This window comes from Rhinopithecus roxellana, chromosome 7 (genome assembly GCF_007565055.1).
Source record: "Rhinopithecus roxellana isolate Shanxi Qingling chromosome 7, ASM756505v1, whole genome shotgun sequence".
Taxonomy (NCBI): domain Eukaryota; kingdom Metazoa; phylum Chordata; class Mammalia; order Primates; family Cercopithecidae; genus Rhinopithecus; species Rhinopithecus roxellana.
The window spans coordinates 105,587,465-105,614,215 of NC_044555.1; the positions used below are offsets into that span (position 1 = coordinate 105,587,465).

Genomic DNA, 26,751 nt, shown 5'->3' on the forward strand with positions numbered 1-26,751 from the left:
GTCATTAGAAAATTTGCATTCAAAACAGGTCAGCATTTAAGGTTACATTTGTCAAAAGATTCAGAAGAAATTACAAAGTTCATCTGAGTGTTTTTGTCCCCCTTTTAATTAGCTCCTGATACAGCATCTTAGTATGCCAGTGTTTTCTTTTTTCTTTTTTTTTGTTTTGTTTTGTTTTAGCTGTGTGACTCATCGCATTGGGAATTAAAAGATAATCCAAAGGTAAGCATTTGATTGCCAGGTTTATGTTGTTTCCTCAAAGTGTACTACCCAAAGGCATTATTATTTTGAGTTTCAAATACTTTAAGTACAAAAGGAGTCATAAATAGATAAGGAATCCAGAAACCTGGATTCTACTCTAGGCTTTCCCTCCCAGTCAGTTCTGTGACCTTGGGCAATTTCCTTAACCTCTTTGGGCCTCAGTTTCAAAAATTTATTGAGTGGGATCTCAGAAGTAATCTGGTCTAACCTCCTATTCCCAAACAAAAATTGCCCCTGTACTTTCCCTAAGCAATTGTCAGTTTCTCATGTGTAAAATGAGCCAATAGAACTATGTCATTGTCTAAAGTTTCCTTGATTTCTAAAATTCTAGATGTTGTAATTAAAATTCAGTAAGTGTTATGTATACATTTTGTTTCCCATTGGAAATTTATCAAATCATTCTTTACACAACCAAACAAGAGTTTATTTTTGTAAATTCAGGCCACCACCAAATTGTCCCTTATCCTTCAAGTCTCCAAAGAGTTTTTGTCTGCCCCTGGTTTAATCTCCATGTCCAGGAACCACGCAAAGCCATAAGAAGCCAGAATATTTTTGATGCTTTTCTGGAGCAGATGCAATGCCAGTCATTTATTCCCAAAAGGGAATGAATTGAGGCTGTATCCAATCTGTACACCATCCAATAGATACAAATTTTCTTCCTTGCTTTGGAACACAGGTTCAGACTTGATAACTTCTCTCAGGTTCTAAAGATAGGTTTTACACTAAATATGTGAATAAACAAATAAAAGGCAAGAGTGTGAATGAAGAGTGGGCCATGTGTGCAATCTTCTCTCCACTATTAGCTTTATGTTGTACCCAAGTTGTTTTTTACCCCTAGATGTCTTTCTTTTTTATTCATTTCCATAGCTGATGTTTCTCCCTAAATTAAAGTTAGGAGGGTGAGAAGAAACTGGGAATTGTTTAGGGAGTTTTGTATTTACTTTTCAGATGTCAGCTCATTTGGCCCTCTCACAACGATTTTTAGCAGAAATTATTTATCAGGCCTACAGGAGGAATTTTCTAATCAGAATTTGCTGACATGACGGTAAGAAAAAGAAGATCTAGATTCAAAATCTTCTTTCTTTTTCCTGAGATTGCATTTTCAATTAACTAATTTGTCTTCTTCTATTTAAAGAAAAAAAAAAAACACCTCCAGGAAGTTTTCTTCAAGCTTCCTGTTTTCCCTGAATCCTCTAGCTCTTGCAAATATTTCACTATGCTATAACTTATCTTTTAATGCCACTAGCCCAGCTTTGTGATATTCTTATTATATACCATGATATTGGAGTACAATTCAAAGAAATGGAAGCATAATAATATCTTGGAATAATAAAGTACATTTATTTGTAGATATGCAAACCACAAGTTAAATTTAGTTAATCAAATACAGTTGGAAACAATAATGCACCATGCCTCAGTTGTTAAAGTCCATTAGATATTCCCTTCCACCTTGATTTGATAGCTTAATCAGTGAAAGCATAAGGTAAGCTTTGCTTCTTGGTGTGAAAAAAAAATACACTAAAAAGATAATTCATTTTAATCTACTAAAAGTCCTATTTGAATGCTTTCTAATGGCATCAATACAAATAAATATATTCTTAGCTTTGAATAAATATATTCTTTGTCATTGATACTTGTATACTTGTACCTTAGCAATGATTAATCTCTGCTCCAGATACAAGGCATGTTTCAAGTCCTAAGAAAAGAAGATTTGGGCCGGGCGCGGTGGCTCAAGCCTGTAATCCCAGCACTTTGGGAGGCCGAGACGGGCGGATCACGAGGTCAGGAGATCGAGACCATCCTGGCTAACACGGTGAAACCCCGTCTCTACTAAAAAATACAAAAAACTAGCCGGGCGAGGTGGCGGGCGCCTGTAGTCCCAGCTACTTGGCGGCTGAGGCAGGAGAATGGCGTGAACCCGGGAGGCGGAGCTTGCAGTGAGCTGAGAACCGGCCACTGCACTCCAGCCTGGGCGACAGAGCGAGACTCCGTCTCAAAAAAAAAAAAAAAAAAAAAAAAGAAAAGAAGATTTGGGAGTAAACTTGAATGGTGCAGAGAAAGGAGGATGGGTAAGACTACTTGGGGCAACCCCTCTCTAGCTGCAAGATGGTCTACGCCAAATTGAAGAGAAGGTGTAAACCTAAATTTGATGCAGACCTGGGTAAGTGTTACCCAACGGGTGTGGAGTGAAAGGTACATCAAAGCCTAAGAATGGGGAAATTTTTCAGGACAGTTGAGATTAAGTCATTGTAATACAATTAGGTGCAGCTAGAATGGAGCTAGGCTAGACAAGGACGTTCCATAGCCTCTCTAGCAGGAATATATATACTACTTTATTTTATCTATTATCCCTCTCAGACAAGCAAGTGGGTATTATTTTAGTTTTACAAATGACTATTAAGTTACTTTCCAGAAGTCAAAAATTCAGGAGAAATCAAACCTCGGTCACCTAGATTTGACACCTAGGCTTATGCTCTTCCCATAGAGTCATTCCACTGCTGGGATGTTTTGTTTTGTTTTGTTTTGTTTGATACCTCAGTAGCTAAAATGGTCAACTGGCAGAAGTCATTCTGTAAAGCTTTATAATCCCAAGTATTCTGTTAATTATCAAAACAGGAAATGAGTATTCCTAAACTGCTATACAAATGAGGTAATCGGCAAAGGCAGCATCTAATGTCTCAAGTATTTAATGGCCTTGGTAAGGTTAAAGGGCATTAAATAGGCAAAAACAAGAAAAATAAATAATGCTTTGACATTTAGGTTATATGTATATGTACATGTACACACATGGTTTAAACAAAATTCCCTGAATTTGGTAACAGTTTTTAAACATTCATGCAAATGTCACTTCTAAAGTTCTAAAGGCATTTTTTAAAAATCAAACCATCCCCACAAGACTGACTTGAAAAGTTATTTGGTAAAGTTGGCATATTGCATAGAACATTGGTCTCCTATAAAGAACACACTCTGTGAGACAGAGGGCATGAAGATTGCCTGCTTTCCCCCAAATCCACTTAGTTTGATCAAACTGATTTATGAACTCTGAATTCACCCTCTAGACTACCACAGATTCAACAGTAGGAAACCAGAGCTGAGATTCTCAGGAAACCCACAAGATTTGGAAAATACAATTAGCAACATCAGGGTCTAGTCCCTAGAAACTTACTGGAATTAACAATTAACACCAGTCATGAACAGAGACCACAGAGGTTAGCTGTGCCAGACTGACTGTTTGCCATTCACTCATTCAAGAGTTACAGAGCAATAATAATAATGTGCCAAGCATTGTAGCTCACATTCTAGTTAGAGGGACAGAAATCAGAAACTATGAAATATTTATGGTATAATATGAGAAGAACAGTACACTATGATAGAGGTCATTGGCAGCAAAGGGAGCTCAGAGGAGAGAACAACAAACTCTACCTGTGTTGTCAAAAGGGTGAATATCTTCAAGCAGAGATGGTTTGGAGAACCATTCTAGCTCCTGATAATACCAAGTTGTAGAATAATAAAATATATATTTGACGTTTGTCCCGGGTTATCTGAACAGAGTGCCTAAAACCCTTGGAATTTCCTGAGTAATAGGAATGTCTTCTATTATTCATAATGAGCCCCTTTCAACCACACCTGAATTTATGCTAATGAAGTGACTCTTGGAGGATAGGGGCTAGTGGCCAGAGGAACCAACCACTCAATTAGAGGGTTTGAACTTTCAGCCCCACCCCTGACCTCCAGGGATGGTAGAGGTTTCAGAGATTGAATCAATCACCAATGGCCAATGATTTGATCCATCGTGCCTACATAATGGAGCCTCCACTTAAAAAAAAAAAAAACCTAAACCAAAGGGTTCCAAGAACTTCCACATTGAGGTGCTGGGACCATACTTTATCCTATGAAGTTCTTCCATTTGACTGTTTTGAATTGTATTTTTTTATAATAAATTGATAATAGTAGTGTTTTCCTGAGTTCTGTGAATCATTCTATCAAATTATTGAAACTGAAGAGCCAGTTAGTCTGAAGCATTGGGACTTGCTACTGGCATCCGAAGTGGGGCAGTCTTGTGGGACTGAGCCCTCAACCTGCCATGTCTGTGCTAACTACAGATAGTGTCATAATTGAATTGAATTGTTGGATGCCCAGTTGCTGTCAGAGAATCGGAGATTTGGAGAATTGGTTGGTATCAGTAAATACACCAGACAAGTCAACCTTCTGTGAAAATAAATAAAATTTAAAAGCCGTGGAATCCCCAAAAACACTTTAAGCTTTGAGAGAAATGTAACTGTGATTCAAGTCACAGATGGATACAACTTCTGTTCTCAGGTTATACGTTGACTCACTTTCTTATTTTTCTTGTTCTGTACAATTACTAGAGAGAATTAAACAATGTCAGGGACAAAAATCTCCTGCCTTCTTAATGAATGACTCTTGTTATAGATTAACTTCCTCTCTGGTGTCCTGCTTTGCTCAAACTAGATGACAGAAAACCCATGATGATTATACTCTCTGTAAAAAATGTTAAATATAGCCTTTCCAAAAAGAAACACTGACTATAACCAATCAAATTGCTATAACTAAGCACCAGCCTTGCATGAATAATGCTGTAATCCTGCTAAAAACTCCTCTGTTTCTGCCTGTATAAATAAAACCTTACCTTCCCTACTTCAGAATGCTGACTCCATTCCCTTGGAGTTGGAGTTTCTGAGGTCCATCCTCACACATTGCACTTAAATACACTCTCTTTCAATTAGATTTTTACCTTTTTGATTATTTGAGGTTGACACTTCTTTATGACACTTTCTTTATCAAACTCACAGAGCCTACCTTTTTGTAAAAGCCTAGGTCTTTTAGGAAGCTAATCAAGATAAAATTGTTGATGAAATCTGGCAGAGACTAATTATTTCCCAGTGTCAATTCTACTATTTTTCCTTTTATTATAGTGATAGAAACTCATGAGTTTTAGCTGTGTACATGGCCTCCAGTCTAGAGACTACATTTTCCAGACTCCTTTGCTGCTTGGTATGAAAATATGACTGAAATTTAGACAATGAGATGCAAGAAGTCATGTGTGCAAACTTTGAGTCATGTTTTAACAAGAAAATCATTTCTCCTCTTCTTTCTCTCCCCCCAGCAGGCTGTAGCCCAGATGTAATAGTGGAAGCCATATTTAACCACACTGACAATGTCAACATGCACTAGGAAGTGGCAAAGAAATCAGGTAGAAGGACCCTAGGCCTTGAGTGGTCTCCTGCGGCAGTGCTGTCTTCCCATCTTTTTGTCTTTTGCTTGAGCTGTCATATTTTGAGGTTTCTTGATTATAGCAGTTTGACCTGTAGCCTAATTAATACAGAAACAAATATCCATTAAAGTGCTAATTGACATTACTTATTCTTCCAAAAGATATTTGCTCATGGAATCCAAATATCAAAGAATGTACAAAATCCAAAGGGAAAATACGCTAATGGTGTTTCAAATCCAGTGATGGGCTGGAAATTTTTGTGTCTTGGTTTGTTTTTACTTCCCTTTAAATCCTAGCATAACAGCAATTCCCTACTCTGCCACTCCATTAGGTTCAGTCCTGACTAATGTTTCACATGTCTGTTTCTGACCTTAGCATGTGAGTTCCTTAGGGGCAAGAAGTGTGCCTTACTTACCTCTGTAAATCCATTTTCTAGAACATAGCATGCATTCAATAAATATTTATTAAATGTAACCATATTTCCTCCTTTATTTTTTAAAACTTCCTCCACATATAATTTTATTCAAATAATGCAAATAACCAAATGACGAAGATAATAATGACAGTAGATATTGCTGATTTAAACTGCATGTCAGGCAGTATGTTCAATGACTACTCATGTTCTTTAGTCCTCACAATAACTCCATGATGTAGGAACTACTATTGGCATTTCCATTTTACAGAAGAGGAAACTAAGGCTCCGAAAAGTTAAATCATTTTCCCAAGGTTCTACTTTTAGGAAGTGGCTGAAATGGGCATTTGAATCCAAGATTGCTTGACATCAAGACATTTTCTTAGCTACAACATAGTCTACCCCACTTTCTTCCAGAAACGGCCTGGCAATGTGTAGGATGTCAAGGAGAAAAATCATCCTGGATTTAAGAGTTAGTTACAGATAATTAAGCCAACTTAAATTATACATTGTGGGTTACCAAGTCAGTACGAATTATAATACGCTTATGAAAAGCTTTTGCTAGCTTCCTAATTAATGAATACCTTCACTTTGAAAATCTGTACACAGGGAACGTTTGCAATCTGGTCTGAACCTTGGCATAGTTACCCAAAAACTGAAGAAAATCGCCCTGGAATGAACATAAAAGGGGTTGCTATTTTGTATAAATGTTTCAGAGGACAATGGAACAAAACATTGTAGACATAAAATAGACTTTGCAAGATAAGTTTGAATGTAGTAAATTATCTATCATAAAATGTAATAATCAATTATATTTCTAAATTTGCTATTGTAAGAATATTCAAACATACACAAAAGTGAAATTAATATGATGAAATCACATGTAACATTTATCTAGCTTCAACAATTATCAAGGTAACAAAATATTTATTAATTTATCCTCTCATGAAAACTGATACTTCAACACTCAAAAGGCAGGAAGTATGGAATTCACAGAACCTTAAACTGGTATGACTGAAACAAATCTAAGAACTCTAGTCTAACTCCCTCTTTTACAGACAAGGAAATTGAGGCCCTGAAAGGAAAGAAGACCTTGTCAGGGTTATTTAGTTAGTTAGTGACAAAGCCAATAATAGAATCAGTTTTCACTAGATCACACTGCCACTTAATAATAAATAATCTTTAATTTATTTGAATCATTTGAAGATAATTAATGCAATATGGTAAAAACTCCTTTCTCCATAAATGCATGAAAACAAACTAGGATATTCTTCAGCGTTACTAGATATATATATTTTTCTACCTATTTTTTCCGAGAATAGCAATTACAGAACAATTCTTTTGTATTTGTCTCCTTTAGTGTCCAAAATGTGTTATAAAATAAACAGTTCTTCAATCACAAGAGTTCAGAAAGGCAATCATATAAAATTTTGCCCTAAAATCATGATCTTTCCGGGTTTGTTCTTGATAATGCTGAGACAGGAAATAACACATAATGAACTTGTTAATGAACTATCAACAGGAAACCAGAAGGTACACATGTGTGTCCTTGGATTGAGTCTTAATAAAATTAAGACATTAAGTCCCAGTTGGAGAGTAGACAAGCAACAGAAAATCCCTAATAGCCAGGATACACCATAATTTCAGAAAAACAAGCATCAAAAATAAATATTAATTTTCTCAAGTTGTCATTTTATTAGTGGCATGTGGGTTTTAAAATGTTTAAACAAGTTACTAAACAGAGTTTCAAAGCACCTCATCTATGAATCTTTTTATTTAATTTAGAAGACAATCACAGATTTTCTGGATCATATTCACTACATATTAGCACTGACTTTAAAGTGGCTGTATTGCCAGAAAGGAGAACACCTGGACTTTTACATTAATACTGGGGTGATCTTGTAGACTATTGTAGATTGGCAGGAGACTATTTTAGATTGGCAGTATACCTTGTGTTTTCTATTTTTCTTTTTTTTTTTGAGACAGAGTCTCACTCACTCCGTCGCCCAGGCTGGAGTGCAGTGGCGCCATCTCAACTCACTGCAACCTTCGTCTCTCAGGTTCAAGCAATTCTCCTGCCTCAGCCTCCTGAGTAACTGGGATTACATGCGCCCACTACCACGCCCGGCTAATTTTTGTATTTTTAGTAGAGATGGGGTTTGGCCATGTTGGCCAGGCTGGTCTTTAACTTCTGACCTCAAGTGATCCCCCCGCCTCGGCCTCCCAAACTGCTGGGATTACAAGCGTGAGCCATCACGCCCAGCCAAAAAATATTAATTTTCTCAAGTTGTCATTTTATTAGTGGCATGTAGGTTTTGAAATGCTTGAACAGGTTACTAAACAGAGTTTCAAAAGCACCTCATCTATGAATCCTTTTATTTAATTTACAAGAAAATCACAGATTTTGTGGATCATATTTACTACATATTAGCATTGACTTTAAACTGGCTGTATTCCCAGAAAAGAGAACAGCTGGATTTGTACATTAATATTGGGGTGATCTTGTAAACTATTTTAGATTGGCAGTATATCTTTGAAGACATGTTTTAGTTATTTCCTAAGACTAAGACCTACTGTCTCCCTAGGCTACTGCAATTTAGTGATTCATTCATTTAGTCAGTCATTTATTCAATTAATAATTATTGAGTTCTATACTAGGTAACTGAGATATAGCAATGACAAATAGACAAATTCCTACACTTGTTGAGTTTACATTCTAGTAATGGAGAGAGACCATAAACAAATAAACAAGCAAAAATATGTTAAGTAATTATAAACCATCAAAAAAAAAAAAAATCGGGTAAGAGGCTAGATAGAGACTGGTGGCCTGAGAGAACAAGGCTATTTTAGAAAGGATGATCAGGAATATCCTCTCTGAGGAAGGACCCACAAAGATAACTGAGTAGTGAGTGCTTCAGACAGAAGAAATAGCAAATGCAATGGTCCTGAAGTGGGACTGTAACTGGTGGGTTGTGGCAAAGAAGCCGGTGTTGCTGGGGCAGAGCAAGCAAGGAGGAAAGTAGAAGAAAGAAAGGTCAGAGAGGTAGAGGGGGCAGTTTGTATGGTGCCTCATGACCATTTAAAAGATTTCAACTTTTAAACTAAGTGAGATGGTGAGCTTTGGAAGGTTTTGATCAGAGAGGTGAACGATATTACTAATTTTTTAAAGATCACTCAGCTGCTGAGGAGACAATAAGTTGGATGGATACAAAATGGAATCAGGGAGATGATTTCAGAAGCTCCTGCAATTGTCTAATCAAGAGATGATGGTGACTTGCACTATGATGGCAAAAAGTGTCATATTCTGAATACGTTTTGAACATAGGGCTGGTATAATTCTCTAAACGATTGGATGTGGGTTATGAGAGAGAGAGGGTAATCAAAAATGATGCCAAGAATTCCAGCCTAAGCAACTAAGTAAATGGTGGTGACATTTATTGAAATGAGGCACACTGGGGAAGAAGCAGGCTTATTGTGAAAATAAAGAATTCAGTTTGGGACATGATAAGTTTGAGCTGCTCATTAGACTTTCAAGTAGAGATACAGAGTAGAGAGTGGTTACATGAGTCTGGAGCTTAGGGTGGAATTCAGTACTAGAGATAAAAATTTTGGAGTTAGTAATATATAAATGTTACTTTAAAGCCCTGAGACTGAATGAGATTGCCTAGTGGTCATTTATGTAGCAGACTTAGGCATAGGTATTTCTAAAACTAGAAAATTATGACTTCTAGAGAATTAACACACTACTAAAGATGAATATATATTGATGGGAATAATTATCAAATATCACTAGGTAAAGTAAATGATGTTCATTGATTATAGTCTTTTTTGTCCTTTATTCTCAATTACAAATGTGTATTATCTGACATGGTAACCTGTCATATGAATTCTGCACTCTTTCTTTTAACCTACTCTATTTTAAACAATCAAAGTTTCAGCAATGTTAACACTACATTGGTAATCACTAAGCTTTTAAAAGCTACATAGTCTTATTCACTTTATAAGACTAATTATTTGTAAGCTCTTATACTTTTCTAGAACATTTCCTTGCTCGGCTCATTACATTACCACACCAAAATATGAAATTTTCTTACTTATAAATATCTCATTCTCTTCCTTTTCAATTCAAATTTGAAGACTGATTTTCAAATTTGGCACTAATGTGACAACTGTGGAACAATAACTAAAGATTTTCCTGACGAGGCCGGGCATGGTGGAACACACCTGCAGTCCCAGCTACTCAGGAGGCTGAGGTAGGAGTATTGGTTGAGCCCAAGTGTTTCAGGTCAGGCTGGGCAACATAGCAAGACTCCACCTCTAAAAAATAATAACAGAAAAATACAAATAAAATAAAATAAAAAGATTTTCCTGAAGAGAGAGCTGTTCAAAGTTTTATAATCTCAGGACTCAAAAGACCCCTTCATAAAAAAGAAATACTTCTTCTTTCCTGTGTCACCAAATTGCTACACCAATTTTCTGTTGGTGCTAGTTTCAGTAGATCTTTTTGGGGGATTCCCCATTAATCTTTGGGTGCCACATTTAAATGTTGAGAGCAAAGATGTATACCATTTTCCTTGGTTCTGAGCTGCTCTCCAGCAAACAGATGTAGCCCACATTTAGAAGAAGACACAGAGTAGCTGACAGAAATACAGATTTACCCACTAAATTAATCAAACAAGTTCCATACCATAGTATATTGGCCAAGAACGTAGATCTGGAGCCAGTCTGCCTGGGTTTGAATCTCGGTTCTATCATTTACTGACTGTGTGACCTTGGAAAATGTACTAAAGTTCTCTATGCCTCAGTTTCCTCATCCTTTAAATGGGGATAGTAATAGGGCTTAATCCACAGGACAGTAGTAAGAATTAAAGGAATTAATATGTGTAAAGCACCTACTATGTGCATGGCACAGAGTAAGCCTACATGTGAATTAGGTGATGGAAAGTTTTGATTAGAAGAGTGGGCAGGGGGTGAATAAAATGAAGCTCCACCTGTCTATAACTTGCCAGGATTTATCCCTTGACATGTACTGGGGTTACAAGTCCCACTATTGGTATCACTCCATTGTGCCTGGGTCCCAAGGCGGGAATTATTTTCTCTAAAAAATACATTGATATTCATATAAAGTATTCAAGAAGGCTATGTGGGGAAGAAGCAGGTGTGTATTAATCTTTTACCTTTGCACATTTACACAACATGACTAATTCTTTTCTTGAGTATTTTGCAAGGCACAGAGACTAGGACTGGAAAATTTTAGTAATGTGTAAAGAATGAATGTATAGATACAAGGATGCATGCATAAATGAAATAATAACTCTAAGAAAAGGGAAGGTAAACATAATGACAGAACATCAAAACAGAGGAAGACAGGAAAGCAAGAATTGCTAAGCCACAAAAGACCTCATTGCCATATTTGGCAACTGTGCTTAAACCTCTTGAATATTTTTTCAAGTAAAATAACTATTTTCAGTCAGTGCTTAACAGAAACTTTTCAAGGTCCACTGTTGATATATAAGAGGTCCTTCCTTTGGAGAAAATAAAGCAGGGAGTATCTTGGGATACAACATCTACAGGTAATTGTAAGTCTCAAAATATCAGATAACAATGACAAGATTGCTTCCCTAGTTTATCAATTTCATACGCTTAAGTGAGTTGCAGAATCACAGGGACCCAGAAGATAGAATAAAGAATTTGAAGAAAACTAGTGTGGGAAAGCAGTGTCATTTCTACTTTTTCCTAAAAGTTTGAAAACTTAAATTAGGGGAATGGGGTAATGGAAAATATCCCACAAATCTTTCAAGTAAAATTGGTCACACATGTGAATCTGATTTGTGATATTTGTTAAGGAATTTATAAAGATTTAAATGTCTTTTGCACCCTTTAATAAGTATTAAAATGTCATTCTTTTTCCTGAATGACCTCAGTGGTGAGGTGGCCAAATGCAAGTATTCAGAAGCCTTTACAAAGTCCTCACTCATGCCCACAAGTGAATTAGGCATTGCAAAAGGTATAGATGGATGTATAATGTCTGCCTCTGAAAAGTACACAGAAATAAGAAAAATAAAGGACTGGGACAGGCCAGTATGGAATCAAGGGCTAAGTTGTCAAATATGGATTCTAAAAGCATTCAGAAAAGGCAAAGAAGGTAGAGTGTATGCTGCTCTCCTGAGCTCCAGACCATTATATCAAATTGCTTAGGAGAAAATTTATTGATGGGAATAATTATCAAATATCACTAGGTAAAGTAAATGACTCATAGGCAAGTCAAATTCAACACGTCCAAACTTGATATCTTCCTCCCCCACTCAGAAGTGTTCTTCCTTGTGCGTCCCATATTTCAGTGAATTGCACCACTATCTAGTTGTTCAAGCCAGATAAGATAGATATTCCTTGTTCTCTCTCTTCCCTCACCTACTACAGTCAATCCAAAACCAAGTCCTGTCAATATTAACTCCTAAATGTCTCTGGAGTCTGTCTACTGCTCTCTATTCCCACCACTGCACTAGCTGAAAATGTCATTACCTTTTCCATGATGATTCTTAACTATGCTTCCTGCCATCATGTTTATCCTCCTCCAGTTCAATCTAATCTTCGCTTAGATGTCACAAGATCAAAATGCAAATTGTACTGGGTAAATCTTCCACTTACCAACACATTCAACCGCTCTTCTAGTTCTACAAGACAGGGCTCACGGTATACAAGTCACCTTATGATTTAGCCTCTGCTCATCTTTTTTATTTAGATCCCTTCATGACTTCATAACATCACACCAAACATTTTGTCTTTTTCCAAATATTCCCTGAATTTCTTATGCTTCATTGCCTTTGGACTGGAAGCTCCCTGAAAATTTGGGAGGGCAAGTATGTTGGCAAGAAGTCCAGTTAGGGAGTACTTTCAATAATCCAAGGAGAAGATGATGAGATCTTCTTATTTAGCATTCTAAACTGCATTCAGACGTCATCACCTCTCTGAAACCCATAGCTTGGGTTTCCATTGACCCATATGGAAAAATGCTTTTGTCTCTTCAGTAGACTGTCTCATAATTGTTTACCTGTCTACCTTTTTATCTCCTGTACTGGACTATGAGATTCTTGAGGATAGACAATGTATTTTTATCCATCTATAAGTTCTTGCAGTGCGTATGTGTTAGGGCTAGAGAAGATGGGCTAGAGGGAAGAAAATTATGACAGAGAGAAGGGAGAGAGGAGGAGTTAGAAAGGAAGGAGAGTGGCCTATAGTTGTTAGCAAAGACAGAACTTGAGATGTCAAGACAAAGTAGTTAATGGTGTGTAGATATGGGTTACCCGCTTTTTCCTGCATTTACTGTATCAGTGATATTGGCCTTTCACATTACCATGAGGCTTTTAGTCTGCCACACTGCTTGACAATTTTTGTTTGCTATGTTACCCAAATACTTGACGACACAGAAAGGCTCTCTAATTCCAGGCTACATAAATATGGCTTACTATGGACATTTTACTGCACATTCTTTTTAATAAGGTTTGGAGGGATTCTTTTGTGGCTAATATATGCCACATTTAATTTCTTAACTATCATCTATGATATTTAATATGAGGCAAATTCCCATGATACCAACTATTTTATTTTCATGAACAATAAATCAATATCACTTTCTAATCCTCCTCTCCTTTTATTCTAGAAGAGTTTCAACATGAAAATGTTGTCTCTAAGGTCATGAAAAATATCTTCTTTATTAGTCTCCCTTATACTTCTACGGACCAACAGATTCTTAGCCCTAATAGACATACACAAACTCATGCTACCTCACCAGACAACTAACCACCAAAACAGAGCAAGATGTAATGATGTGTGTTGTAAAGAGCTCTAGACTGAGTTAGAGTACCCTAATACTACCACTGTTATCTTGGATACACTCTTTCTTTTCTCAGGATTTCTGTTTTCTCAAAAGATGAACCATAAAGTCATATCCAGTTCTAATTACAGATGGTTTCTGACTTACAATGTTTTGACTTATGATTTTTCAACTCCATGAAGGTGTATGAGATGCATTCATTAGAAACTGTCCCATTCAGTAGAAACTTCAAGTACCCGAACAATCATTCTGTTTTTCATTTTCAGTAACTATTCAATAAATTACATGTGATAATCAACACTTTCTAATACAATAGGCTTTGTGATTATTTTGCCCTTCTGTAGACAGTGTAAGTGTTCCAGGCATGTTTAAGATAGGCTAGGCTGAGCTATGATGTTTGGTAGGTTAGGTATATTAAATGCATTTTCAACTTATGATACTTTCAACTTACAATATATTTATTGGGAAATAACCACATTCTAAGTCGAGGAGGATCTGTACTCTTCAAAAATACTTTAAAATATATTTGGCTTTATTACAAATGTATTTATCTGATACAATTTTGTTATAAGTTTTAAGAAAATTAAAACTTACCTTTTCAAATGTATGTGAGATTCAGCCACTTCTTGTGAATTGTCTCTACAAATCCTATGCAAAGAAAGTAATATGGATTAAAAACAAACTAACTTAGAGAAAAAGAACTTTTAATCTGGTAACCTCCTGATGAAGTCTGTGGAAAGAAAATTATTCAAATAAACACTGTTTCATTTTACAAAACACTTAACCTAACAGGACTTGGGTGAAACGGCACCGCTCACACTATTTTCCCTCCTTTCAAAAAAGAATCAGTAATATTAATCTTAATCATCAATGATGAAACAATTACTGAGACAGCAAAGAATTACACTGAGCATATTACTCAAACTGTTATTAAAATCATGTCTGGAAATGAAAGGAGACAACTAAACATTACAATTTTATTACAGAGGATATGTTTTTCAAATATATCGCTTGACCACTTGTTTAAATACAAATAATGCTAGTGCACCCCAACGCTATATAAGGGCAACATGATTCCAAAAGGGCTGGTGTATCAAATCTAGCCCTATAGGAGAAACCTTGGGATCCCTAGGTCTTGCTGTTGCACTCAAACCATCATAGACAGATAGACTCTCTCCTATTTACAAACCTCTCTGGAGGAAAGATTCCACAACTTTCTTCAGAAACCATTTTCAATGTCTCACGGTCAGGATTCCTTCTTAAGTCTAATTAAAATTTCCCATGGCCCTTCTTAAGTCTATTTAATCATCTAAGAATAAAGAGAATATTTATTGACTATTTGTGCATCTGAGTCATGGCTACATTTTAAAGACAATTATTAAATTATCCCTCACACATCTTTTCTTCTGGGTCAATAAATACAGTTCCTTCAACACTCTCTTCATAGGGCATCTCTTATATCCGGTAATAGGTCTTCTGTATCTTTAGGTAAATGCCATGCTTCAGGGCTCTGGTAAGATCTGCCTGAATTTGAGTTTCTCTTCAGATGTTTTGCGCTCTAAACTTGGTATTTGGAATTTTGATGGGGTCTAGAGAATCTGGTCTTTCTCTAAGATTTTATCTCCCAGAATAATATTAAGCAATACTGCTAGGATTTGCCAAAATATAGCTGTATTAACTCAGTGAAAAATATACAAGTAAAAAAGTTAAAAAGCCCTGGTTCCAGCTCACAAAAGAAAATAAGGACAATGTAGTTTTAGCTTTGTGATATCCTGTCCAGAGGCCAAGAAATGATTCAAGTGGTATTTCTCAGGAAATAAATGTTTAGACTCCTGGGAGGAAGCCAGAAAGCTTTAGTGGTGCTACAGTTCTTGGCTCCTCAATTCTTATGTCACCAGAGAAATATTTTGGCTGAGTACTGGATACTTATCCTCATTTCCAGACCACTTTAGCTTGTAAAGTTATATTCTTTGGATAATTACACACACATCACAAGGTGCCTTTTTATGGTTTAATTGTCATATGTTATATATTTGAAATCTGAACTTTTGGAATTTATGAAGGTATTGCCAATACAAAAGCTGTCTTCTCATATATTACTCAATAACATGAGAACTAATGCCTCTCTAAGGCTTCTGTCGGCAGTTGCTGAATCAGGCTCTCAACAAGAGAAGGGAATGTTGCCTTCTGGATTTAATAAGTTACAATTGGGACACACTCTAAATATAGGCAGAATAGGTGGACACTTTGTAGTGAGATTTGAGGTGCCCTAAAAGATCATTTGGGTTCAAGACCTGACTTAGTCCTTTTGGTTCCCAAATGTCTCTTCGATAAAACCTACATCGTGGCCCTCCTATTCAGAAATGCAACATGCACCAACCCCTCCACCTACAACAGCATACCTACTATTTCTTTCTTTTTTGTATTATTTTGTTGTTGTTTGGTTTTTTGAGACAGGGTCTCACTCTGTCACCCAGGCTAGAATGCAGTTGCACAATCATAGCTCACTGCAAACTCAAACTGCTGGGCACAAGTGATTCTCCCACCTCAGCCTCCTGAATACCTGGGACTAAAAGTGTGCACCACAACGCTGGGCTAATATTTTATTTTCATGGAGACAGGGTCTCACTATGTTGTGCAGGCTGGTCTCAAACTCCTGACTTTAAGTGATCCTCTTGCCTCACCCTCCCAAAATGCTGGGATTACAGGGATGAGCCATCACATCCAGTCTATAATTTAACTTTTTAATTGAAAAATTAAATATATGTATATACTTACCATGTATATCATGTTGTTTTGAAATATCTCTACATTGTGGAATGGATAGATAGACATAATTAACATATGCATTACCTCCCATACGTAGCAATTTTCATGGTGAGAACACATAAAATGTACCCTCCGCAATTTTTAAGAATATAATACAGACATACCTCATTTTACTACACTTTCCTTTATTGCACTTTGCAGATATTGCATCTTTTACAAATTAATGGTTTATAGCAACCCTGCATCAAGTAAATCTATTGGCCCCATTTTTCCAAATGCATGTGCTCACTTCTTGTCTCTGTGTCACACTTTGGTAATTCTTGCTATATTTCAAACTTTTTAATTATTATTGTATCTGTTATGATAATCTGTGATCATCATTACATTGGAGTGACATTACATTTGGAGCGACATGAGCCACAGCCATATAAGATGGCAAACTTAATGGATAAATGTGTGTTCTGACTGCTCCACCAACCGACCATTCTCCTGTTTCTCTACCTCACCTTGGGTCTCTTTATTCCCTAAGACACAGCAATATTGAAATTAGTTATTATTAATAATCCCACAATGACCTCTAACTGTTCAAGTGAAAGGAAGGGTTGTATGTCTTTCACTTTAAATCAAAAGCTGAAAATGATTAAGCTCAGTGAGAAAGGCTTGTGGAACATCAAGATAGGGTGAAAGCTAGGCCTCTTGAGACAAACAGCCAGGTTGTGAGTGCCAAAGAAAAGTTCTTGAAGGAAATTAAAGTGCTACTCCAGTGAACAGACCAGTGATAAGAAAGAGAAACAGCCTTATTGCTGATATGAAGAAAGTTTTAGTGGTCTGGATAGAATAGCAAATCCAGCCACAATATTCTTTTAAGCTAAAGCTTAATGCAGAGCAAGGTTCTTAACTCTCTACAATTCCGTAAGGTCTGAGAGGTGAGAAAACTGCAAAAGAAAAGTTGGAAGCTGGCAGAGGTTAGTTCATGAGGTTGAAGGAAAGAAATCATCGCTATAACATAAGTCTAAGTTGAAGCACCAAGTGCTGATGTAAAAGCTGCAGCAAGTTAAGCAGAAGATCAAGCTAAGTTAATTGATGAAGGTGGATACACTAAACAACAGATTTTATGTAGAAAAAACAGCCTTCTATTGGAAGAAAATTACACCTAGGACTCTCATAAATAGAGAGAAGTAAGGCCTGGCTTCAAAGCTTCGAAGAACAGACTGAATCTCTTGTTAAGGATTAATGCAGCCGCTGAATCTAAGTTGAAGCCAATGTTCATGTACCCATGCAGAAAATCCTAGAGCCCTTAAGAATTATGTGAAATCTACTCTTCTTGTGCCCTATAAATGTAACAACAAAGCCTGGATGACAGCACATCTGTTTACATCATGGTGTACTGACTATTTTAGGTCCACTACTGAGAGCTACTGCTCAGCAAAAAAAGATTCCTTTCCAAATATTACTGCTCATTTAAAATGTACCCAGTCATGCAAGAGCTGTGCAAGATTAATGTTGTTTTCATGCCTACTAACACAACATCCATTCTGCAGGCCACGGATGAAGAAGTAATATCAACTTTCAAGAAATACATTTCCTAAGGCTATGGCTGCCACAGATAGCAATTTCTCTGATGGATCTGGGTAAAATAAATTGAAAACCTCTAGAAAGAAGTCATCATTCTTGATGCTGTTAAGAACATCTGCGATTCATGGGAAGAAGTCAAAACATCAACATTAATACAAGTTAGGAATAAGTTGATTACAATTGTCATGGATGACTTTGAGGAATTCAAGACATCAGTGGAGGAATTAACTGTGGATGTGGTGGAAACACCAAGTAAACTAGAATAAGAAGTGGAATCTAAAGATGTGACTGCATTGCTGCAATCTCATGATAAAACTTGAACAGATGAGGAGTTGCTTTTTATGAATGAGCAAAGAAAGTGGTTTATGAGATGGAATCTACTGCTGGTGAAGATGCTGTGAACATTGTTGAAATGACAACAAACAATTTAAAATATTACATAAATTTATTTGCTAAAGCAGTGATAGGGTTTGAGAAGATTGACTTCAATTTTGAAAACAGTTCTACTGTAGGTAAAATGCTATCAAACAGCATCACATGCTACAGAGAAATGTAGCGAAGGAAGTGCCAATTGACGTGACAAACTTCGTTATTGTCTTATTTTAAGAAGCTGCCACAGCCACTCCAACCTCTAGTAACCACCACCCTGATGAGTTAAGCAACCATCAACATCTACATAAGGCCATCTGATAGGTGAAGCCAGCTGGACTTCCTGGGTCTAGTGGGGACTTGGAAAACTTTTCTGTCTAGCTAGAGGATTGTAAACACACCAATCAGCTCTCTGTAAAAAAGCACCAGTCAGTGCTCTGTGTCTAGCTAAAGGATTGTAAATGCACCAACGAGCACTCTGTATCTAGCTAAAGGATTGTAGATGTACCAATCCGCACTTTGTAAAAATGCACCAGTCAGTGCTCTGTGTCTAGCTAAAGGATTGTAGATGCATCAATTAGCACTCTGTGTCTAGCTACAGGATTGTAAATGCACCAATCAGTGCTCTGTGTCTAGCTAAAGGATTGCAAAGGCACCAATCAGCACTCTGTAAAAACGCACCAATCAGTGCCCTGTGTCTTACTAAAGGATTGTAAATGCACCAATCAGTACTCTGTAAAAATGCACTAATCTGCTCTCTGTGTCTAGCTAAAGGATTGTAAATGCACCAATCAGCATTCTGTGTCTAGCTAAAGGATTGTAAATGCACCAATCAGCACTCTGTAAAAATGCACCAATCAGTGCTCTGTGTCTAGCTAAAGGATTGTAAATGCACCAATCAGTACTCTGTGTCTAGCTAAAGGATTGTAAATGCACCTATCAGCACTCTATAAAAATGCACTAATCAGTGCTCTGTGTCTAGCTAATGGATTGTAAACACACCAATCACACTCTGTGTCTAGCTAAAGGATTGTAAACACACCAATCAGCACTCTGTAAAAACGCATCAATCAGCACTCTGTGTCTAGCTAAAGACTGTAAATGCGCCAATCAGTGCTCTGTAAAAATGCACCAATCAGTGCTCTGTGTCTAGCTAAAGATTGTAAATTCTCCAATCAACACTCTGTAAAAATGCACCAATCAGCACTCTGTGTCTAGCTAACCAATCAGCTTTCCATGTCTAGCTAAAGGATTGTAAACGCACCAATCAGTACTCCGTAAAAATGCACCAATCAGTGTTCTGTGTCTAGCTAAAGGATCATAAATGCACCAATCAGTGCTCTGTAAAAATGCACCAATCAGCGCTCTGTGTGTAGATAAAGGATTGTAAATGCACCAATCAGCAGTCTGTAAAAATGCATCAATCAGTGCTCTGTGTCTAGCTAATGGATTGTAAACACACCAATCAGCACTCTGTGTGTAGCTAAAGGATTATAAATGTATCAATCAGCACTCTGTAAAAACACACCAAATCAGCACTCTGTGTCTAGCTAAAGAATTGTAAATGAACCAGTCAGCACTCTGTGTCTAGCTAAAGGATTGTAAACGCACCAATCAGCACTCTGTAAAAACGCACGGTTCTTATTTTGAACACATCCCCTCAGTAGAGGTATGTGTATTTATAAATTATATACATGCAGTGTCATACATGCAGTGTCATAATTAGCTTATATCTTAAGACAAAACATATTTCTGGCAAAAGTTTACTGTTACTATACAAATGTAAATTTATATATCAAAGTCTTCTTGCTAATTTTTTAAAAATTTTACTTTAAGTTCCAGAATACATGTGCAGCATGATAGACTGCATAAAGAAAATGTGGTACATATACACCATGGAATACTACGCAGCCATAAAAAGGAATGAGATCACGTCCTTTGCAGGGACCTGGATGAAGCTGGAAGCCATTATCCTCAGCAAACTAACGCAAGAACAGAAAATCAAACACTGCATGTTCTCACTCACAAGTGGGAGTTGAGCAATGACAACACATGGAAACAGTGAGGGGAACAACACACACCAGGGCCTGTTGTGGGGTGGGGGGTGAGGGGAGGGAACTTAGAGGATGGGTCAATAGGTGCAGCAAATCACCATGGCACTCGTATACCTATGTGCTTTCCCACATTGTTTACATTTATGTGACTTATCTCCACATTCCCCACACTCACTGTTTGTGTACAGTGTGACGTATGATGTGCCTGTCAAGGGATGAATGACATGAAAACGTTTCCACACACACTACATTCACATGGTTTTACTCTGGTAGGACTTTTCTTCTTCATATTAAGATTTGGAATCTGGCTGAAGGTTTCCCCATGATGATTACCTTCTTTACTTTCACACAGTCTCTCCATGATATAACTTCTTAGATTTCTCGCAGGATTTCTGAACTCATCTCCAATGTCCTGATCTTCCTATTTGTTTCCTACAGAAGCCAAGTTCCTGGAGGTTTTCTCCATCATATCTCTGTAGAGATTCTTCTGAGAAGGATCCAGTAATGTCCACTTCTCCTGAGTGAGTTTTCTGCCACATCTTCAAAAGGCCACTTAGTCCATTTCCCAGCTTCTGGTATGTCTCAATGTCCTATCTATGGATCTCTCAGTACCTTCAGTTCACAGGGTAACAGAGGCTATGACAGAGCCACTTGGGACCTCTGGCAGCAGAGAAGATAAAGCAGTGGAGATGAAATCCCCAGGCACTCTTATATTTCTATTTGCAACTCCAATGTCTAATTTAAAAAACGCAGAGTATATTTCTGTAGTTTTGGACACCATTGCATCGGTTTGTTCTATGATCAGAAAATGAATTCCTGAATTTTGAAAGATATCCCAAAAATGTGAGGACTAAAATACAAATCATTTTTCATTGCTTTCTGATGCTTCAGCAGGAAATCATCTCACCATGCTGTCTCAAATTCAGTCACCTAGCCTTCTAGCTGAGTTTTTACTATATTTACTCTCTCTCTATATCTATACCCATATCTATCTATCTATCTATATTTATATCTATCTATCTATTATCTATCTATTTTGAGACAGAGTCTCACTCTGTCACTCAGGATGGAATGCAATGGCACAATCATGGCTCACTGCAGCCTTGACTTCCCAGGCTCAAGCAATGCTCCTACCTCAGCCTCCCAAGTAGCTGAGACTACAAGCATGTGCCACTACACCTGGCCTATTTTTTTATAGAGACAGGGTCTTATTATGTTGCCCAGGCTGGTTTTGAACTCCTGGGCTCAAGTGATCCTCCCACCTCAGCCTCCCAAAGCACTCGGATTACAGGCATCAGCCACCATACCGAGCCTATATTTACTATATATTTAAATATCACTTAGAGTGTAAGAGGTCATTGGCCGGGCACAGCGGCTCATGGCTGTAATTCCAGCACTTTGGGAGGCCGAGGTGGGTGGATCACAAGGTCAGGAGATCGAGACCATCCTGGCTAACACAGTGAAACCCCATCTCTACAAAAAATACAAAAAATTAGCTTGGCGTCATGGCGGGCGCCTGTAGTCCCAGCCATTTGGGAGGCTGAGGCAGCAGAATGGCACGAACCCAGGAGGCAGAGCTTGCAGTGAGCCGAGATCATGCCACTGCACTCCAGTCTGGGCAACAGAGCAAGATGACTCGTTCTCAGAAAAAAAAAAAAAAAAAAAAAGAGAGTGTAAGAAGTCAGAGGTCATAAGTTGATTACCAGATTAATAAAATAGTTCTATTAATTCAGTAAGATTACATAGCTCATGTTTAAGAACTTTATTGAGGAACTTACTGGGTTTCAAGTAATTACACTTTGCTCTGAATCATTATATCCTCAAGATTACAGATCTAAACAAAAATGTAATGCATTAAACCAAACATACGTTTAAGGAAGCATGATGTATTGGAAAGAGTTTTGTAGTCATACAGGTTTGAATTTGAATCCTGGCTTAGCTATGTAGGAGCTGTGTGGCCTTGGAAAAGTGCCTTAACTCTCTGAGTTTCAGTTTCCTCATGTGTTAAATGGAGATAATATCATCTACCTTATCAGGATTTCTTGTAAAAGATGGTAATAAATAAGTGTTCAATACTTAAATATCAATTACCATTTAAAATGAATAAAATTATGTGTGAATGAAGGAATTTTGCAACTTAGCATTCCATAGTAATTACACATTTTAGGAGATCTTTCATGAAGGGGCTAGTGTAGTATCTCATTAATTCAACAATTATTTATTGAGCACCCATTCTATGCTGAGCATTGTGCTGCATATGGTAGTGGATATCATACTCTCAAGGATCACAGTAGGGTAGACTAAACTGCTATAATAAATTAACCCAAATATGTAATGATTCAAATGCAACAGAGGGTCAATTCTTGTTTGTACAGCAACGAGGGTGAATATGGAGGTCACTAGGTGGCCTTTCTACTTTCAACATGTGGTTTCCAATGTTGGTTTGGTTTTTACCGTTCCTTTCTGTGGAGAGTCAAATAAAGTTCCGAAGTGCATGTGTGGAGGTTCTATGGGCAAGTCTTGGAATAAACACATGTAACTTCTGCTCCCATTCCACTGGAGTGAATTTAGTCAGATGGTCTAACCTAGCGGCAAGAGAGGCTGGGAAATGTAGTCTAAGCTGTGTGCCCAGGAAAAAGGGGAGAATAGATATTGGTAGACAATAATAATAAATCCAATTTATTATACCTCTATCTGTGTTTTATTTATTCAAACTGTTCTTTTTCAAATGGATCATAGAATAACTTCATACTAAAGCATATGATTTCCTTATGGTCTGGCAAGGTTAGTATTTTCTCTCCCTCTTTCTCCTTCTCTTTCCCCAGTCCATCTTTAAGACCGAGGTGGCCTTAAATAGAGTTAAGCCTCTATGTAGTCCTTCTCTCCTCTCATATTTCTGAAGGCTATCTTGGCTGTCTCCTAGAGTTTCCTAGAGCAACAAGGCAGAAGTATCTGCCCCTATAGTACATACTATTCCTCTGCAAAAATGGAGAAAAGTTAAATCAAATAGAATACACACACACACCCTCACACGCACGCGCGCACACACGTGTGCGCACAAGAGAGGGAGAGAGAGACTTGCCGAACAGTTACATTCTGTATAACTCTTAAAAAGCTTGTTTTTAAGCCTGCATCACAGATATGATAATCATATTTCACTGTAAAAGAATTCAAGAATAAGCTAGCAATCAGGTGATTATAAATACAAGATGAGTTTCCTCAAACAAAAATCTTCTTTCCCTGAATGCAATGGTCGAGCAAATGTCTCTTGTGGGAGAGGTTCTTATGTTATTGTTTGTTGTTTGGATGGATTGGAAGGGTCTTTATCACTCTGAGAATGGAATTATAGCTCTCAGTAAAGTTTGCAATCTGTCCCTTCTTAAGTGTGTGTGTGTGTGTGTGTGTACATTTAGGTATTGTCCTTCCTCCCGCAACCCCCCCCCCCACACACTTATCCACCACATACTTCCTGGTGAGAGTACTAACATCTGGGAATTGACCAAGTACAAAGCCTGGTCATACTGAGATAGCTAGCAGAATGAGGTTTTTGTGGGGAAGCATATATGAAAGCGAGAGGTATGGAAGTAGGGACACAAAGAACACCGTTATAGAAATGGTGAATCAAATTCCATTAAATCATCAGTAATTCATTCTTTGGGCCTCAAAAGCATTCTAGTCTGCAATAGACATTTAGTAAAATGCAAAAGCCTGGGGCAGGGATAATACTTTTAGATGTGCCCACTAATATTTCTACTAGAGGAAACAGCAAATGCAAGGCCATTTTGATGAGACAGCAAATGGCAGGGCCCTGTAAGAAGGAAAATCAGGCTAGCCATGAACAGGGCGAAAGTGAAAATGTAGGAGGGTGGGGATGGGAAAGGAGGCTGAATAGAAATAGAAGGCACCAAGATAAGAGTTTATCTGCTTTATAAATTCGATTGGGTCCATGTTCAGATATTCTGGTTCTCTCTTTGTTTTTCTTTTTCTGCAGTTTCCTCATGCTATTTTACATTTCTTTTTCTAATCTATTTTTTTTATCTACTAAATCAGATCCAGGGTTGATCTAGAAGACTGAAAGGTGTGGAATCAGTGTGAAGTTTCTGGGCACAAACAGAGGAAGAATACAATAGTAGAAAGCCAAGTTATAAGTCGAGCAAATGTCTCTTGAGAAAGAGAAATATGAAGTACAGGCAAATAGGTATTATGGCATTTTCTGTTTTTCCCATTAGAGTTTCACTCTCAGTTTGTTTTCTCACCCCAAATAACATTCAGAATCAAAATTACATTACACCAGTTTTAGAACAGAGGAAACTGGGAGATAGTTCAAGGAGAGAACATTAAAAAAAAAAAAAAAAAAAAAAAAAGGATCCAGGAAGATTGAGTTATAAGCTTTGCTCATTACACAAAATAAACTAAATTAAACGAAGAGGAAACTGGTGGTGGAGTTGCCAAAAGCAAAAGAAATAACTTGCTCTGGGTTAGTGGAAACAAAAACAAAAACATCTATACCTTGAAACTTTTGAGTATGCTAGAATTCTTGACGTTTCATTTAAAGTTTCATAAATCTATCATTTATGTTAAAACATTTTCAAAATGATAAACACTTTGCAGCTGAAAGGTTTCTTATCTCACTTTCCTAGGAATGTATGACAGACATCTTTGTTTACATGTCATGACTTGAAAAACCCTAATGAAAATAGAGATCTTACTACCAATGATAAAATACTGCACATACTGTTATTCTTGAAAGGCACAGATCATGACCGTAATTAAGGAAATGTTCTTCAGAACCCAGTGTCTTCTTGGATGCTGTTTATTAGTGCATAGCCAGTTGTGCATGCTGCTCCATGTCGTGGTGTTGGCTTATTGTCTCTATTTGTTCATTATTTTTTCTCCTCTAGGGGATTTATTTTTAGAATCTATAGAAATTAAAGAGTTCAGTGGCACTGGACATAATAAATAAAAATGGCTTGACAGAAAAAGAAATTCAAGAAAAAAAATACTTGATTTATCTTTGTGGGACAAACCCTTGGCTTCTAAGGAAAAAGAAGCGTTTTATCTTAATTAACTTTTGCAATTCCTTAAGAGTTAACCTGTGGGGTGGTTATTCTCGTTTGAGAAATTAAATGGCTCCAGTGATTTCATAAAGCTTATCAAAAGTAGGTACACAGACCAGTCAGTAGAGCCAGGGAGCAGCGTGGGGCGGAGGCGCAGGATGGGGGATGAGGAGCCGTGGCGCACCCCCCTACCCACCCAGCGGCCCTGAGAGAGAGAAGAGGGCCGCTCCAGCCACCCAGCGCCATCTGGCCCGAAGCCCTTGCCGCCTTTGTCATCTTGGCCCGTCGAGCCGGGGAGTCCTGGCGGAGCCCTCGCTCGTCTGGTCAGAGTTCCACGTCGCAGAAGGCAGAAGCTGTGGATCCTGGGCAGTAGCCACCATCTCGATCGGCCCTCCAGGGCCAAGGGCAGCCGCCTACACAATCCTCCCAAGGGCAAGGTCCGCCATCCGGGCCCAGGCAACCGGCACCCTAACCTTCCCGGCGACCCAGACGGCGCCATAGGCATTCTTTACCGGGCACCAGATCATGCACGTCCAGGAGGACTTGGAGACCGACCTGGAGGCGCTTTTGAGCGCCGTCATGAACCCTAAGATGGCCAACATACCCCAGACCGTGCCCATGAGGCTCTGGAAGCTGCCTGACTCCTTCAAGCCGCAGGAGCCCAAATCCCACTCTGGACAGGCCAGTACTGACAAAGGCACTACAGGAGCCCTGACTTCACAGTATGTTCCAGCTCATTCCTCTCCAGCTTCTCTGCAGTTGGGAGCTGTTTCTCCTGGGACTCCCACTGGAGTAGTCTGGCCCAGCTGCTACACCCACAGCTCAACATCTTCGACAGTCCTCTTTGGAGATACCTGATGATGTACCTCTGCCAGCAAGCTGGGAGATGGTGAAGACATCTTCTGGCGAGCGATACTTCTTAAATCACATTGATCAGACAACATGGCAGGACCCCAGGAAGGCCATGCCCTCTCAGATGAACATTACAGTCCCCACCAGTCCACCAGTGCAGCAGAGTATGAACTTGGCCTCAGGTCCTCTTCCTGCTGTAAGGGAACAAGCCATGACTCAAAATGAAGAAATTACTATCTAAACCATGAAAAAAGACCATCTCTTGGCAAGACCCAAAGCTTGACCCTTGTTTTGGTAAAGGGTCATCTCCAAACCTTTTTGGATGTTTTTGA

At 38.0% G+C, this 26,751-nt stretch overlaps 1 pseudogene; it reads left to right on the forward strand.

Annotated features, from left to right (window-relative positions):
- The first annotated feature begins 2,367 nt into the window (after positions 1-2,367).
- Positions 2,368-26,751, forward strand: LOC104657836 (annotated as a pseudogene).